This window comes from Monodelphis domestica, chromosome 3 (genome assembly GCF_027887165.1).
Source record: "Monodelphis domestica isolate mMonDom1 chromosome 3, mMonDom1.pri, whole genome shotgun sequence".
Taxonomy (NCBI): Eukaryota; Metazoa; Chordata; class Mammalia; order Didelphimorphia; family Didelphidae; genus Monodelphis; species Monodelphis domestica.
In genome coordinates this window covers 324252774-324272370 of record NC_077229.1, presented here as the reverse complement: position 1 = coordinate 324272370, position 19597 = coordinate 324252774, and positions in this window count along the sequence as shown.

The window sequence follows — 19597 nt, the reverse complement described above, 5'->3', positions numbered from 1 at the left end:
ACAGTGGAAGCAATCTACTTCTCCCCCACTGCCCCTCTTCCCTTCACCCAGCCAAGACACCCATTACTGGTTACTTACACTTTATTTTTTTCCTTTTAATTCTTCTTTTATTCTATTCTTATCCCTAAGCTTAGCACAGTGCTTGCTTGGCACACTTAATATATGTTTATTTACTGATTATAATCTACCCTCCTAATTTGAAGCTTTTTTTTTTCCCTTGTGATTATTCTTCTCCAACTCTGTATTCCTCTCAAAATTTCCATCTTCTTTCCCAGGCCTCCATATTGCTTCCAAAGCATATCTATACCATGCTGTCTACACTCAGCCTATCATCCTCATTCTCCTCAGCTCCTTCTTACCAGAACATTGGATGCTGACTTTGGAACTACTCTCAACTCTGATAGGTGAGTTTTTGCCTTTTCTTTCTCAGAACTAGGTCTTCATGTCATTTTTCATCATCTCCAAACTACCCCTTTCCTTAGATTCCCTTTATTTTTCCCCATAAGAATATAAACTCCTTCACTAATGCATTGCTGATGGAGTTGCGAATTGATCCAATCATTCTGGAGGGCAATTTGGAACTATGCCCAAAGGGCTTTAAAAGACTGCCTGCCCTTCCATTCAGCCACACCACTGCTGGGTCTATTTCTCAAAGAGATAATAAGGAAAAAGACATGTACAAGAATATTCATAGCTGTGCTCGTAATGGTGGCAAAAAATTGGAAAATGTGGGGATGCCCTTCAATTGGGGAATGGCTGAACAAATTGTGGTATATGTTGGTGATGGAATACTATTGTGCTGAAAGGATAATAAAGTGGAGGAATTCCATGGAGACTGGAACGACCTCCAGGAAGTGATGCAGAGTGAGAGGAGCAGAACCAGGAAAACATTGTACACAGAGACTGAGACACTGTGGTACAATAGAAAGTAATGGACTTCTCTAGCAGTGGCCCAGGACAATCCAGAGGAACTTAGGAGAAAGAACGCTATCCATATCCAGAGAAAAAACTGTGGAAATGGAAATGCATTAGAACAATATGTGATTGATCACATAGTGTGATAAGGATATGATTGAGGATTTTGACTTTAATGATCATTCTTTTTTTTTTTTTTTAAACCCTTACCTTCTGTCTTGGAGTCAATACTGTGTATTGGCTCCAAGGCAGAAGAGTGGTAAGGGCTAGGCAATGGGGCTCCAAGGCAGAAGAGTGGTAAGGGCTAGGCAATGGGGGTCAAGTGACTTGCCCAGGGTCACACAGCTGGGAAATGTCTGAGTCCAGATTTGAACCTAGGACCTCTCGTCTCTAGGCCTGGTTCTCAATCCACTGAGCTATCCAGCTGCCCCCTTTAATGATCATTCTATTGAAAATTTTAATAACATGGAAATAGATTTTGAACAATGATACATGTATAACCCAGTGGAACTACTTGTTGGCTATGGGAGGGGAGTGGGAGAAGGGGAAGAAAAGAACTTGAATCTTGTAACCATGGAAAAATATTCTAAATTAATTAATTAAATAAATAAATTTAAAGAGAAAAAAAGAATATAAGCTTTTTGAGGATGAGGACTGTTTTGCTTTCTTTTATTTGAACTTTCAGAATTTAGCACAGTACCTGGCATTTTCTAAATACTTTAGTATTCATTCATTCCCTGACCCTACCTATTTCCTTATGAAGTTTAATATATTTCTATGAATTAAGCTTAATTGAATTATGAATTAAGCTAATTTCCTCATTTCTATATGTTGGTAGAATGATCCCCAAAGCCCATTGCTCTGGAACTCTCTTCATCCCATGTCAGTATAAGGGGGTAGGGTAGAATTGGCTAGAGTTAGAGAAAAGAAAGATCCAGGGTTCTTCTAGCTTCCAGAGAGAATACATGATGCTCACCTCTCTTTAGATTGCTGAAGGGAGAAAGCTGACAGGAAAGGAGCTGGCAGTCTCTATTATGTCCCTATCTTCAGCTTGCTATTCCAGAGGTTTTGAGAAATCTGAAACTCTTTCTCTCTTGGTTGAGTTGAGATATTTGTTTCCAAAAGGAAACCTTCATCTGTACTGCCTGGTATATATTCTCATATGTATACTTTTTTTGTGATTTCTATTTTATCATCTTAGAAAAATAGATTTCTTTGTTCAATTGGGATTAAGTGACTTGCCCAAGGTCATACAGCCAGGAAGAGTCTGAGGTCAGATATGTACATTCATGGGGAAATGATATTTGGGAGAATCAACCCTGAGATATAAAACTTGAATACTCTTCCCTCCCTTTTTGAATAGCAACTGAGTGTTTAGTTTGAACTTTAAGGTTATTTCCCTTAAAATAACAATATTTAAGGGACCAGATAGATACTATATACCCTGTACTCCTCAGTGAGGAGGGCAGAATCTTCAGTCTCTGCCCCCTACTCTTGCTTCCCCTCCTAACAGAAATTAGTCTTATTTGAAAAAGGATAAGAGGAGGAAATGCTGGAGATGTCATTCTTGCCTCTTTTGAGCCATATTGAGACAGCCATATAACATGTGTATGGAGGGAGGGGACAAAAGAGGGCTTTAAGCATCTGTGTGGTTCTGTGAAGATTGGATTTAGCTATCTCCTGATTGTAACAATGAAGATACTTAGTCTGACAAAATCAGGAATGTCTATACCCATACTTAAGGATTAAGTATTCAGGAGAACAGCCTTTGATATACATGTGTAGAAAACAGCTGACAGACCCCTAGGCTGTCCTAAGTGAAGCGTAAGCTACCATTGGTATAGATGAGATGCAGGAAAGTGATGTAAAACTGTCCATATATTTCGTGTCACTTCCTCTCTTCGGTCTTTTCCCCTGGAGAGGTGGCTTTGGCGTGTCACTTCCTGTGAGCAGGCCTGGGCACCAGTTCGATCCTGGAACTCGAGCCTGGAGGAGCTCCCTCAGACAGCTTCCTTGATATGGTCACATGGTGAGTGATAAGACTGACTCCCTTTTCCCTTGGCTCTCAGGAGAGGCCCCCTTGGCCAAGGCCTTGAACTCTTGCCTGGCTCAGCCTGAACCTGAGCAGTTTAAATTAACTCTTTCCTCTCTCTCTCTTTCTTAATTTCTTTCCTCTATATTAATTAAAATCACCATAAACTTCCAGCTGACTTGGGTATTATATTTGGGATTTTTTCCCTGGAGACCAATTAATTTAGATTTTAAGACACAATTATAAAATTATCCTTTACAGTTTATATAAGAATAAGGTTAATGAAATGCACCCTTTCCCCTAATACTTCTTCATGTATTTGTGCACTTAAAAAAAAAAAGCCTTACCTTCCATCTTAGAGTCAATACTAAGTATTGTTTTCAAAGCAGAGGAATGGCAAGAGCAAGACAAGTGGTCTTAAGTGATTTGTCCATGTGTCACATAGGTAGGAAGTGTCTGAGATCAAATATGGCTCTTTTAAAAAACGAATTCTATGAGAAAATAATAAATTCTTCCTTCATTCTTCCTTATTCCTTCTCTAGTGTATTCCTTTCCCCTCCTTTCTTAAAACTGTCAAAGAGGATGGCTAGGTGACTCAGTGGATTGAGTGCCAGTCTTAGAGATATGAGGTCCTGGGTTCAAATTTGGCCTCAGACACTTCCTAGCTGTGTGAGCCTGGGAAAGTCATTTAACCCCCATTGCCTAGCTCTTACTGCTCTTCTGCCTTGGAACTAATATACAGTATTGATTCTAAGACAGAATGAAAGGGTTTAAAAAAAACTAACAAAACTGATTAAGTCCATCCTGAGTCCCTCTGTCTTTCTTACCTCCCTCTGTCACCCTTATAGCCAGTGGGTTTCTAAAGAAATTTTCATTTCTCATTTTATTGGAATATAGGTAGAGCATCAGTTTATTCTAATTTCTCTAATGTAAATTGCTCCAATATAGAAAATTTTAAATTCTCTTGGCTACTTTGGTTGTATTTCAAAGTTTATGATCAGCTCTTTTAAAAAAAACAAAACAAAACCTTGAAATTTCTGTTGTGTTAAATGTTCATTTCTTCCTTCTGTGGACTACACTCAATCTCCCAGGGTAATGCATTCTTGATTGACATTTTCCTTAAATTGCTATATAAATCTAAACTATTGTTATTTTTCTTTCTATTGTATGATAATCAACCCCACCCCAAACTAGAATAACTCAAACAGAAACCAGTGACACTATGAGATAGCAAGAAATTTTAGGAAAAAATAAAAAATTTGAAAAAGTAGAATATTCTTTCCTTCCTTCCTTCCTTGCTTTATTCTACCTTCTCTCCCTCCTTCCTTTCCTTCTTTCTTTGCAGACAAGGAATAGAAAGAAGAGTTACTAATAGTGCTCACACACAAAAAAGGGCCAACAATGAGCATCAACTTCCACTTCTAAGAGGTTGTTTCTCTGTGTCCCATAGACAGCATTTTTGCTTATACTCAGCTTCATCATGCATCTCACTGTTCTATGTCAGTACAACCTCTCTGTTGCTGTCCAGTGCCAGAACCACAACAATGTCATGTTGCTTCACATTTCTCATTCTAGTCATGGGGGAATATTTTCTTGTCTTCCTTTTATTACTCCATTTCAGTTCACAATACACGGGCGACTATTCTCTTCTATTATTTGTCCAGCCCCTCAAAGCCAAATTATGTTAAGTCTGACTTTGATGCCAGTTGGCTGGCTTTGTTCCAGTTTGTAATTACTGGAGAACTTGTCTTGCTATTTGATATTAATTATGGTGTAGAGGTTTCACTCATGAAATAACCCAGAGATGGAATGTAGCATTTAAAAAATGGGCTTAAGTTTTTCAAAAGCTACCTACTAGACCAGAAGTCAGCAATATTTTAACCCCTGGATGCCGCCAGTGGGGCAAAGCAACCCTGAATGCTCCCAGCAAGTCTAAGGCAAAGGGAAAATGAAGAAAAATAAAAAGAGCTTTTAAAAAAGTGGTGGGAAGTAGGCTAAAGAAGAAAGGTTATTTGACATCAAGAAGAAAGTAGAAGGAAAGAAAGAGTGGGCATAGTGAAGAACATTAGATTATTCCCAAGACCATCACTACTGTAGTCGGTCAATCTTTGCAGAGTTATTTTTCAGAATGAGAGAAAGGATAATTACAAATGACATTTTGAAGGTGCACGTTCATACCCTCTCACTTCTAGGTTTATAAGATAAAACAACAGCATAATGCTGATTTAATGTTTAATCTTTTTAAAAACTTCCATCATATATACTCCCATACTTTATTGTGACATGGAGGGCACTCTGACTCTAGTTTCTCAAGTCTGTGTGAGTAGAAGCTTCTACCAAGTTGGAAAGGCTTTGATTATAGGTCCAGTGATATCAGATTGTGTTTACTTTTCTAGAGTCGGCCCAGCTAGGTACACGTAGCATTATCACTAGTAGCTTGGCCAATAGTTGTTAAAATTTTTGGTTGTGGTAATGAATGAAATAGATAAAACTATGAAATGGTCCTCAGTGCCAAGTGATTGATTTCTCTTCCCACTGTGGGAGTGTCAAAAAAGGACATAGAGAGAATGAAGAATTTCATGTTTAGAATTTATATGAATTTAATCATTGGTACTCTGATTGTAAGATGTTTGTCTAATGGTCATTGAGCTGATGGATTCCTGGAGCTGTATTGACATATTTGCTATAATCGAAGTCAGAAGATATAAAGAAGATAAGGCTACATGCAAGGGGGATTCCTGGGTTTTCACTGGAGAAGCAAATAAAGGCATCGATGGAGTTAGTTTCATTGTGAGTCCAAAAGTAAAATTAAAAAATGTTATTTCACAGCACAGTTGGTTGCTCTGTCTTGAAATGCTTATGATGGGCTTAGGTAAGGGTACCATCTTGAAAACATTTATAGTTTATGTGTTGTCAAGTTTTGCTGAAGATGAAGAAGGAGGAAGGTTCTTTGAAGATCCTCCTTTGCACGATACTTTAAGCCAAGTCAATATATACCTTGATATTTGGGTGAGGTTAAATCCCCAGGAGATGAGTGGAAAAATATGCTAGAAAATGAAAGAAATATAAAGTCTAAAATGAAAGACATCAAAGAGTTGAAAATTATTTACAATTTCACATGTGTTTATCATAAATACTTGCAAGAAACAAGCTATTGGGAGAGTCATTTCAGAATTGGTTATCTATTTTATCAGAGGCAGTTCTGGGCCTGAAGTCAGGAAAACTTTGAGTTCAGTCCAGCTTCAGATACTTACTAGTTCTGTGACCTTGGACAAGTCATTTAATTTTTGTCTGACTTTGTTTCCTCAACTATGAAATAGGAATGATAATATTACCTACCTCAAAAAGTTGTTGTGAGGTTCAAATGAGGTAATATTTGTGAAACATTTAGCACAGTGCCTAGCACATAGTAGGCATTATGTAAAAATTTCCTTTCTTGCTTCCTTCCTTCCTTCCTTCCTTCCTTCCTTCCTTCCTTCCTTCCTTCCTTCCTTCCTTCCTTCCTTCTTTCCCTCCTTCCTTCCTTCCTTCCTTCCTTCCTGTTTGTAGTGAATAATCACCTACTTAGAGCAAAAGTAAAAATGAACACATTTGAAGGAAAATGATGAGAAGATTCTGTATGCAATTCTGATATTGCTATCCTGGCACATTTAAAAAATTGAAAATTGTTAAAAGTAAAGATACTGACTCTGCATGTCACCATTCCCATTGCCTCTGAAAAGTGGGACTAGATAAAAGTAACAATATTAATTCATTTTTCTTGTTGTTAATTTTTTTTAAAAACTTACCTTCAATCTTAGAGTTGATATTGTGCCTTGGTTCCAAGGCAGAAGAGCAATAAGGGGTAGTCAGTGGGGGGTCAAGTGACTTGCCCAGAGTCACACAGTTAAGGCTATATCTTGGTCTATATTTGAACCCAGGGCTTCCCATACCTAGACCTGGCTCTCAATCCACTGAGCTACATAAATGGTTCCAAGACATTAATTTTGATTCTCCCAGTCAAACCAAACTAGTTGCTCTCAACTTCTATCTACTTTCTTTTGATTTTAATCTAGCTTCCTCTTGCTTCTTTGCATTTGTGTACTCCAGCCTCTGTGCCTATAATACATTTCATCTTCTTCTATACTTAATGAGATTTTTCTTCCTGCAAAGCCTCATTTGGACTAAAATTTAACTGAAAAATATCTATTGAAAAGTCTTCCTAGATCTCACCATCATCCCTAGACAAAAATATTCTTTTCCTCTTTAAATTGTTCTAGAATTTTTGGATTTCCCAAGAGACAGACAGGGTAGTAAGAAGGCTACTGGATTTGGAGTCATCTGGAATGAGAGTTCAAACTCTGACTATGTGATGTTGGGCAAGTCATTTAACCTTCAATCTCAATTTCTTCATCTACAAAATGGAAGCAGCATTACCCCCCCTCTCAGGGTTACTATGAGAAAAATACTTTGAAAGCCTTTAGGTCTGTGTGCGTGTGTTTGTATATACATATACATACATGTGTGTATACAACTATATGAAAATGTATATATTGATGTCTATAAAGAAATATAAGCCTATTACACATTTACTATGTGGTAAAGCTTCTAGGAATGCAAATATAAACAATAATACGACTCAAGGAAGTAATGATGTATTAGGAGGCAAATGAGATCTATATGCTAACATAAGTTAGAAAGGAACCAAGTGATAAAAACTTATATGAATGTATGTGTATATTTATATATACACACATATGTATTTATGTATATATGTGTATGATTATATTACATATAAATATATATTCCAGACCTATATATCTATATATAGCTATAAATATATCTGTATGAATCTATATATTATTCAAACACAAATAAACATATGTGTATGTTTGTAAATATATCATATATATGTATGCGTGTAGCTAGATATATGCATATATGAGTTTTTATCATTTGATTTCTTCTAACACTTTATAACTTGTGTTATTGTATAGCTCTGTATGTATTGTATGCCCATAAATATGGTTACAACTGTATCACTTTTTATATTTGCATTTCCAGCACTTAACACAAAGAAAATGTATAATAAGCTTATAGTGCATCATAATATTATCACCATTTCTTGGAGAAATTTAACTAAAGTAAATCATTGACTCAATTAAAAAAACCCCAAAGAACCCAGAAACCATCATGATCAGCAAATACTTTATCTTTAAAAAAAACAAACCCTTACTTTCTAACTTAGAACTGGGTATTAGTTCTAAGGCAGAAGAGCAGTAAGGGCTTGGCAATGGGGGTTAAGTGACTTGCCCAAGGTTCACACAGCTAGGAAGTGTCTGAGGTCAGATTTGAACCCAGGACCTTCCATCTTTCATTCTGACTCTCAATCCACTAAGCCATCCAGCTGTTTCCTAATACTTTCTCTTCTTACCCAACAGAGAGGCACGAGAGTCAAAGAAAACACCAGCATAAACTGGAAACTTTTGCAAAGTTTTAGAAAGGAAAATGATAGAAGATTCCGAATAGTATGGAATAACCAAGTATCAAAACGCAGCAGAAGACACAACCAGTCTATAGAAAACTTGCGTGAGATATAGCTAACTTAGCCAATCATCCGAAGAGTAAGTTGTAGTTGAAAGCAAAAGAAGCAGCCAGCTAGAGTGCTCAATGGATGGAGAGTCAGGTCTGGAGACGGGAGGTCCTGGGTCCAAACCTGACCTCAGACTTCCTAACTGTGTGATTCTGGGCAAATCACTTAAGCCCCATTGCTTAACTCTTGCTCTTCTTCTGCCTTGGAACATTCAATACTTAGTATCAATTCTAAGAGTTTTTTAACAAATGAAACCAAGAGGACCCCCAAATAGACCCAAAATGGGACAGTTGTGCTCACGTCTGTATAGCAGTCTCTCATCATCACCGATGACTAAGAACTACAGTATTTGTACTCCATTATCTCAGTGACCGCAGTGTTGTATGAAGTGATGCTGGCCCTGAAGAAGGTGGAGTCTGGAAGACTAACTGCTGGAAGTGACATGACTTTAAAGACACTTTATCATAAAGAGATTTCAAATAGGGGAAGATTCTAAGAAAATACTATTATCAGGACAAAAGATGACCGAGACGATATCACTAGCTACTGCTCTAAAAGCATCCATCCTCACTCCTATTTAGAAACTATCAGAATAAAAAGAATGCAGAACCAGTATGCTTGAAGAAAAGAAGAAAAGCAGCTTTTTTGGGTACCTATTATCTACTAGGCACCATGTTAAGCACTTTACAGACATTGGCTCATTTGATCTTTGATAACCACCCTGAGAGATAGGTACAATTATTATTCCCATTTTACAGTTGAAGAAACTGAAGCAAATTGAGGTTAAATGACTTGTCCAGAATCACAAAACCAATAAGTGCCTGAGGTCAGACTGGAATTTTGAGCTTCCTGATTAGAGATCATTATGCTATCCATAGTGCCACCAAGCTTTTTTATAGGCTGTTTTCCACAGTAGATAGAACCTTCATGTTACCATAGTATGTAGAGATAATCAAATCCTTTTGTGTTTATCATTTGTTGGTTACTTCCCCTGCCAAAAGCATTTATTTGATTCTGTAGAATATTATATACATATTAAGATCATATAAGATTCTAGTACATATATACATATGTGTGTATAATCCCTAAATACCTTTTGTTCAGTATAGATAATAAGCATGTTATAAGACAAACATATGCTCGTGGAAATTATTTTCTGGTTTCATAGGGAATATATTACACAAAGTCCAAATAGAAGAATGACTCCTTGTAGATAGGGGGAAGGAAATGGAGTTTTTCAGACAACAGGATCAGTCCCAGAACTCTTTGGGACCTCCTCAATGAGATTTGCAGTTCTCCAAAAGATTTGTTTAGCCATTCATAGGAGAAAATACACAAGAATGAATAATGTGTATTATCCAAATTATGGCATGCATATGAATAGGAACTGATGGATCTTTGAACTAATGGATCATAGAATCTGATTGAGTTGGAAGAAACCACTTATCTCATCCAACATGTACCAGAACAGAAAACTCCCTGTAGAATCCTCTCCACAATACCCGTGACAATTGGTTATCCAACCTCTATAGCAGGAGTTCCATTATAGGCAGCCCACTGTCTCCCAAAGAAACTTTATTTTACTTTTGGACAGATCCAATTGGTGAAGAATTTCCCTTTATATCAAGTCAAATCCTGTCTAGAAGTTGTTAGCATATTCTCCTATCAAAGCTATTTGGCCACAAATGATGGAATACCCCAATCACAGAAGAGTCTAAATTGTAGTCTAAATGGCATATATGATAAAGCTTCAGCATATTAGAATGATGACAGACATGTAAGAAGTGACACAAAAGCTATGATCAGGATGTGTATGACTGAGAAAGGAGCTAGATGGCCACATCATAACAGACTTGTTTCCATGAAAAATTCAAAAGAACCCAAAGAGCCCGGGGAATTCGGTTTTCTTTAGAGTGCACATGGAAAGACAGACAAATACTTAAAAGGATGATAAGGGGTTGATGGAATGCTATCTGTACTTGGCAGGAGCTCCCACTTCAAAGAGAACATGGGCACAAAGAAGTATCAAAGTCTTATTACTAAATCAGTGCCAGACTTGATTAGAAGATTAGAACTTAGTAAGAATCTTGGCTCCCATGGTCCCAGAAACTATGACAGGAGGGGAGAGAGGGAGGGAAGCAGGTGTTTTTAAAAGTCAGTGTTAGAAATCAAAAAGTAAAAGGATGTATAACCCAGAAAATCTGATAATAAAGAATAAAAGGGGGTGGGAGGAAGCTAGGTGGTGCAGTAGATAGACAGCCAGGTGTAGAGACAGGAGGTCCTGGGTTCAAATGTCGCCTCAGACACTTCCTAGTAGTGTGTTTCTGGGCAAGTTACTTAATCCCTATTGCTTAGCCCTTACTGTTTATTCTAAGACAGAAGAGTTAAAAAAAAATGTGGGCACATATGAGAAAATTCAAGCTCTAATATAACTTCATTTGATATATTCAACTATTAAGTATATTTGTTTTTGCTTTATACCTAGCAATACACAATCAGAATTTACCTACCATATGTGCTTACCTTTTGCATCCAGTTCAGCTCTTATACAAACATTAAAGGATATAATCAGATAGATGAAAAGGGGCAACAGGTCCAACAGGAAGAATTCACATGTAAGAAACAGGAAAGGGATGATTAATTAAATAAAGAGTATGGTGGAAGGAATAATTACTCCTCTTGAAGTTATAACTGTTCTAGGACAAGGTGTATAGTTCCTAGTTGGTCTGGTCATTAAGATTAGGTACCCTATAGATAAGTGGGCATAGGACCAGGGAGCTTACTCTCTCCCTGGAAGTTAACACAGGGTAAAGGACATCTTGTTTTTTGGCTTTGGGCTCTAGAATTTAACCTACTTTTTAGTGGATAATTACATTACTGCCTCATTTCTACCTTCTTAGAGTAATTTTAAGCTCACCAGCATCCCAGTTCCAGTTTCCTGAAGAGAAAGAAAATTACTTTAAAAAAATTCTGAAGAATGTTTTAGGAACAACATAATATTTCTTAAAATTCGATTTTTAAAGGATCATGCTACTATTTCCTGGCCTTATATATTTGTTCTAACAGTAAATATTTATGATCTCAGTATTCACTTTAGAATGAAGTTAGCTCACAGTGAAGGATTATATTTTCCAAACAAAATGAAACAAATGGGATCTTGGGAAGAAAATTCCAAAACCAGCAATGATTTAGTGAATTACACTTCTTGTGAATACTCAACTTGGCCATTTTTACTTGTATGCACAAAACTTCTGGTCTCAAAGACTTCTAATCCTGACTATCTTTGCTTTTAAAAAAGGCGGATTGCTGAAGAGTAAATAAATATTCATAAGGAAATATGAAGGCAATGAGGGTGGGGGAAAAGTAAAGTTCAGAAATGCAGAATGTTTGAAGTCTCCCCATCTTGATGCCATCAGTTAAATCCCTTCTGAGAACAAATAAAAATGAACTGTGTGTGTTTGTGCAAGTTAGGGCCTTGGGTGGGGTTTACTAGTGTGGAGGTGGAGGTGTGGAATGCTCTCCAATGACAGATAATACATCTCAACTCTACTTTGAAGTTGACCTGAATGATCCTTTCATCGAGTCTTCAATATTGCTGTGGCTATAATTTAAGTTTGAAACAGGAACAAAGTGGTTTGAGATTTTTTTTTTTAAACTATTGAGTAAATCCTCTGTTGGGAGACCAAATTTCTCCTCATTGCAAATGCTTTTCTCCTCAATTCCCTTTGTGTGCTGCAATTATCTATCTACAGTAACTCAACTAAAATTTCTACAACATTATGGTCTAACAGCATATCTAATTTAGGCAAACAAAACAGTAAAGAGACAGAAATAACTGTTGTCTAAGCAATAATCTTGACATTTCTTTAAAGGGCCACACCAAAGAGATCATGGCCAAGGAAAATATTCCCAAAGGTAGACCAAGGTCCAAATAATGTAACCTGAGTACAAGCTTGCCTAGCTTTAGTCCATATTCTTCCTTCCTCGCTTACTGATCGACTTTCAAGTTTTCTTACAAAGTTTCAAACCTATCCAATGTATTTTGCAAAAGGTCCAGGAATACTTGTGCAATTCAACAAATAAAACAAACTTTGAAAAAAGACAAAAACAAAAACCCTGAAGCAAAGGGAAACATTTAAATCAGAAAAATCAATAGGTATTTGGAGGAGGTTTGGTGTTCAAGGAGAAAAAAAAGAATAGGTTTTTGTAGACTGAATAAAGAATACATTACAAAATCTGTATTAATATTGGTCAAATGTATATAATTGAGTTAAATGATTTTTTTTAAAATTAAAAATGGTTAATGTCTTTACAATAGCTCTTTGTGTCTCTATGTATTCTTTGAATCAATGGATATTTAGACTGTCATATGGAGATTTGTAAAAAACATTCCTGTAGCTCTACCCCAACTGCACCCACCCCCCCAAATAACATAGTGAACCTGGTTATTAAAGCAGGTAAGTCTTAAGTCTTGTGAGGACAAAGTGTATATTAAAATAATAACTTAATCATGAGAATCCATCTAAGTGGAAATGATGTGAAATTAGCTACCAGGAGAATATTAAGATGCTGAATGGGTGACTGGCTACAATGAAGCTTTAATGGATGTCCATGTGACAGATGAAATAGTGTGTCAGCAGTTTATTGGTTGAATGATTACACTGACTGTATCTTAAGTTGATGAGGCTTAAATTGCAATTTTTGGAGCAAGATGAGACATTCATTCATTCCTAAAGGGGCAAGCATGTGTCACCTGAGGTCAAAGACAGTATTCATCATTTTTTTCCATACCCAAGCCCTCAACAAAATCAAACTAATCAACAGTAGAATAGATTGAAGCCTGTGGTTAGATGGAAGATGCCTCAAATCCCCTTTCATCTGGTCACTCTATTCCAACTTTTTTTTCTTCCTTTTACATTGCATCCTATGCCCAGAATGTTCTTGCCACCTTGCTGAGTAAGTTATCACTCTCTAATCATTCAAAATACTTATGAAATTCCACTCCTCTAAAAAGACTTCTGGTTTGATTAGTTGATATCTAGACTCAGAAGTTGCCCAACTATCTCTCCCCCCCTATTAAGGGTCTTCTTACCTCCCCTCTCCCTTGGCCAAATAGGTATAGGTCATTGCTTTCTACTCAGTGGACCCAATGTAAGGAGTCACTATCTACTTCTGTATTCCCATAAATATCCTTACCATGTATACAGTGGGATTCTCTTTTTGTGAATCCTCAATCACTTGTCAAGCTGTTCAGATGAGACATGAGCCGTTAATAGTTAATGGTGTTCATTAAAAGACCACTCTTGCAAATATGAGCAATATGGAAATAATTTTTGAACAATGATACGCGTATAACTCAGTGAATTGCTTGTCAACTCCAGGAGCTGAGAGGGAAGAGAGGAGGGAGAAAACATGAATCCTGTAACCATGGGAAAATATTCTAAATCAATAAATAATATATTTTTTTAAATAGTTAATGCCATTAAATAATGAGAGGTATAGTAGAGAGAAGGATGGTGGTGGAATTAGGAAGACCTGAATTCAAGCCCAACCTTTAATATATCTTCACTATGACTTTGAAAAAATCACTTAATTTCTCAGTGCTCTAAGAAACCTAAAACTGTAAACTAAAGCAGTTTCTGATTCAAATTGGTAAATGCAGTTCTCCACACTGATAAAAATCACCAAAAAGGACCAAAATTTTTTCAATAATAATTATTACATACTTCAAAAATTGAAGAATATATGATTTTATTAGGGAAAAAAAGAGAAAAATTAGGCTTTTCAAGAGAGACAGAGACAGAGAGACTGAGCTCCTCAATGTAAGGCTTTCCTGATAGGTTTTTGGGACCTGGGATTAACTAGAAATCACTCTTTCATCTACAAGTGAGAAATAAATTTCCTAGGTAAGCTTTTCCCCCACCATCTCCTTTAGTACATTGAATGATCCAGGTAGAGATCCAGACAAGTGTCTCCAGGTGTTCTTTCTACATGGGACCCAGAATCAGAAATGAAATGTTATGTATGATGAAGAGCAAGATGGCCCATTAACCTAGAGCAATTCTTTTGCTATCTGGACTGGTCTCTGGATAGATGGGGATATAGGGGGAAGTAGAATAAAAACTCCTGTGCATTTGATTAAAAGCTAAATGTTAATAACTTGGGGAGTGTCTTTTATATGTTCTTTACTTAGAGGTGAACAGAGTTTGCAGTGCTCAGGGGCCCCATGAAAGGAGGTTCAGCAAGGGCGTTTTCCATGTTAAGCTAGAAAAGTGTATAATTGAAAGGTTTGGCTTGGGGGCCTAGAATTTAAGTTTTCAGCACAGCTTAAGTCAATCACTTAGTTAAGAAGCATTATTTATATTCCTACTATGTGCCAGGCATTGGGTCATTTGTTCATCCTCAGATTACAATGGGGCTCAGGGCTGTGTCTATGTAGCTTTCATTGCCCCATCATGCATAAACTTCATAGTTTTTAAGGATAAGAATGATTCATTTTAAGTCTGATGAAAACAAGGAAATGCCATCAGCAATGGCATTTTTTTTTTCTTAACCACACCTGTGATTTCATGGGTATAGAGAACTCCCGGGTGAGGAAACTCTTTCCATCTGCCCATATTCTGCAACTTAGAGTATTAATTGTCCTAGAGAAGATGAGCTTAAAATATTAAAATTTCAATGTAAATTAAAATCAAGATAAAGAATCAAATAGAGACAAATAGGAACTGGCTACAGCACAGTAATAAATTCACTAGAGAAGCGAATTAGAAACATCTAAGAACTTAAGGAATTCTGTGAATGGCTAAACTGACATCTGGTTCACCACATCCTTTCCTTTAATGACTTAAAAGTGACCTAGAGCTCAGAATTCACTTGAGGTTAACAAAAAAGAAGTGTGCCAGCTTTGCTAAGAAATTCATTTATGTTTGATCACAGAACTGGCATTGCTAATACAAGCAGACAGAGGTCCTACCCCACATGTGAGGGTGTGAATGTGGAGGTATGGGGTGGGGTGGAGTGGAAGAGTGTTTGCTTCTCTGTACATTTCCAGCGTTGAGGCCAAAATCATCTCAAATACACAGCCATGGAGCATTGCTACAGTCCTGCATTCACACCCACCCAGGAACTCCCATGCAAAGCCCCAGATGCACTTCCCACTTCTTTCTTAGAACTGAATAGAATGTGAACATTCCTGCCCCTTGGAGGCCCATTTCCTCCAGGACTGTAGTGTAGCTCTTCACAGGGCTTTGTGTGCTCCCCCATAGAAATTTCCTGGGTCACAATGGGAATTCCACACGTAGGAAGAGAGCCCAGAGCACAGTGTGCTATAAAGATCTATATTGTGGATCAGAAAGCATCATGTTGTCCTAGAAAAAGAGTAAAGTACATAACTAAAAAATGTCATCCAGATGTCATTAAATGAAAATACTGCCTCTAATTCCACTGCAACATAGGATCAGCAGGGCCAGATTTTTATCATCATTGAAAGACCTGTCTTGGCACTATCCATAACCTTACCCATTGTAGTTAATTTTTTTTTTCATGAGGAAGTTAGACATATATTTTCTTACTCTACCTTGTTGGCTGATTTCCATTTTGTGACCAAGATTTATTCAGTGTTTTGTTATGCCTCTTTATGCACCCATGTAAGGTAAACTGTGTGTTTAGACTTCAGCTTTTATCTTTATCTCTAAACTTCACCCTAATCCTTTCCTTCTGAGGAAATTGTAAGTCTTGCTATAATTTCTGGGCAGGTAAAGCTGTCTCTGTCACATTATAATGTTACTTGCAAATATCTATAAAGGTTAAAGGTGGAAAAAAACCATGTAAGGCTATCTCCATCTTGTCATTGCTGTAATTTACTGCATTCTAGAATTACCAAAAGAATTTAAGAGCTGGAAAACATCCTCCAGCAACATCTTGTTCTGATGGCTCATTGTGGCATGGATGCTTGAAGGCAGCAATAGATTATACCAAGCTGGAAATTGTGTACAGGCCTGATAATAAGCTGTGTTTGTTGTCTGGAATCCAGAAAAACGCATAAAAGTTCATTGTGAGAAACCTGACCACAAATTTGGTGGTCATCTTTTTTATTCAAGGTGATCCTTGAAATTAAGGAGGTGAAGGGCCCTTCCCTTCTACAGTAACAGTGGAAAAGTAGGGGCAGAGAGCACTAATAGTACACAGTTCTTATATCATAAATGCACATCAATTCAATTGTTAGCCTTCTTATCCATTCCTTAGCCAATGAGGCACAAAACTTTAATTCAAGGACCCACACTACAGCAGGAAGTGAACCATATCCAAAATGACATTTTTCCTATAAATGATATCAGAAGACAAAGAAGTTAAAAAGAGTAAAAACTTGAGAGGTAAACAGTGGAGTTGGAAGAGAGGGTCTCACCAGGAAACATCAATAAATATAATTTTATGGGAAACTGGGTGTAGTGAATATTACCAAGGGGACCTTGGCCTCCTCCCTTGGCTCAGTCAATGGGGAGAGTGAGTTCTAGGAGATGGGGCCACTACTTTATGGTCCACTAAATGGGCAGCTCTTTCTTAATTAGTGGCCAATCCACTCTTAAGTAGCCACCTTTCTTCTTGTTGCCTTCACTCATGAACAAAGAACAAGTCAGGATTTGTTGGGTCATCCTAAAGTACCAAGGATTTCTGCTCTGGGCCAGCACATGAAGCCCATGTGAAAGGACCAGGATATATGTTATCAGAAAGGGCCCAGCTCCAGGCATGCCCTATGGAGCATACTCTAACCAGGGCCAATGGGGGAGAGGAGGGGATTCTTCCTGATTACACACATTACATTGGTCGTCTTATACTGCCATGCTACAGTGAGTATAGGTCAGCAGACCACCATGAAGACAACTACGGTTTTTCTGCCAACATTCATTGCTGAGAATAAAGAAGAGAAATTATATGGAGAATTTAATAAGATCTTTTAAATAAAGTCTTTCCTAGTCAGTAATTTTAACATAAAAGTGGGCACAGAGGAGAATGGTAAAAATTAGAAAATATGCTTCAGGATCAAAAAATGAGAGTGTCTGAAGGTCTGTGAATTATCCAGAAGACATCAGCCGTGTATATCATGATTGTTGTCTTCAATAAGACTCAGAAGGCACTAAACTTGGCAAGCACCAACCCCACATTTACATTTTTACACATGATTCAAGAGATTGTAAATGGCTCATTAATGGAACAGGATTCTTTTCAGAGCTCCTTGTATTCAGCCTGGATTGGTCAGAGGAAAAGTCAGAACAACTACTGCCTGGAAAAGCGTCCAATTGTTATCTATTTTTCTTTGGCATTTTTTCTTTCTTTTGAAAATTAATTTTATGTTTTTCCAGATTACATGTAGATATAATTTTAATAATCATTTCCTGACATTTTGTAGGCTATTTTTCTCTCTCCTTCCTGTCCCTCCCCTCTCCTCAAGACCACAAATAATATGATGTAGGTTGTACATGTGTTATCACACAATAAATATTTCCATGTTTGTCATGTTGTGAAAGAAGACGCATCCCTAATACTAGAGAAAAATTCATGAAGGAAATAAAGTGAAGAATGGTAATGTAATCAGCATTCATACTCCATCAGTTATTTCTTTGATAGTGGATAGCCTTTTTCATCATGAGTCCCTTGGAGTTGTCTTGTCATTGATGATAATAGTCATCATTCACCTTTGATCATTGCACATTATTGCTGCTACTGTATGCAACATTCTCCTGGTTCTTCTCGCTTCACTTTTTCCCCTGCATTTTCCAGATTTAATGGTGACAATGAAAAGACATTGCCTTCAGAGACGGCTTCAGAGCCAAGAATACATGTTCAAGTCCTGCCAGTGGTACATACTGGCTTTGTGACCCTGGACAAGCCCTTTAATCTTAGTGACCCCAGTCAATTCTCTAAGACCAGAAGTTGCAGAAGAAGTACTAGCTTGTATTAGTAGAGATTCCTCATTCAGAAGTTCCCTAAACAATGAAATCATAGGTTCATTCCCTCATCCTGAGGTGCCAAGGACAGAAAACTAGAATATTTTTCGGAGCAGCTTGGTATTATTCATCTACAAAAAAAGGATTTTGAGTACATTTATAGTTTAGTGACCCTCTCCTTCCACTTATACTTCTAAACAAAGGGGCATGATACAGAAGCTGGAGAGGAATTGGAACATCAGAATTTAGGAGACCTGATGACAATTATTTGTTCAAGGCCATTTGGCTGCCAAAGAAGTGGTAGACTCTTTTTCACTGGAAGTTTTCAAGGTCAGTGGAAATGTTAAAGTGGAGATTATGTTCCAGGTATTGGGAGGATTATTGATTACTAAAGGGCCTTTTGTCTATAAAATCCCGTTTGTGGAATGGTCCTAAGAACTTTGTACAAGCCACTGCCACTGCTTCTGAAGTTCTAAATCTCTCTACTCCCTTTTCCATATCCTGATCCTTTGTTCTAAACTGAATTCCAAATGGGCTCCTGGGTACAGTAGTCTTTCTACTTCCGATCCCCACTGAAGATTTTTAGGCAGACATTGGATGATAATATTTAGCAACATCATGTTGGAAATTGGATATTTTCCCAAAGCTAAGAACCTCACTGAATTTTGAGAAAATAGAGACAATTTGCCATAAGCTCTTTCTCTCCTCTTCATCTCACAATTCATTGACATCATTATCATTGTTCATCTCTTTACTCCAGGCTCTGCTGATCTGATGCTGAAGTGGTTCTTCTCACCAAGGCTAAACTCTCTTCACATATTCTTGATCCTATGTTCTCCATAAAAGGAAACCCCCAACCATCTAATCTTCTCATTTTATGGATCTGGGGATTGAAGCCTATATATATAGTACGCAATAATTTGTCCAAAGTCAAATAGTTTTCAAGTTTAGACTAGATCCTCCTAACTCTGTCCAGAAGTTCTTTTTTTCCCCCTTGGGCAAAATATTTTATGTAAAATTCTCATTTTTGTTAAAATATGTCTTTATAAATCAACATCAGAGCACAAACAGAATGCCATATTCATTAAATGCTCTGTCATTGTTGTTGTTCAGTCATTTCAAATTCTTCATGAC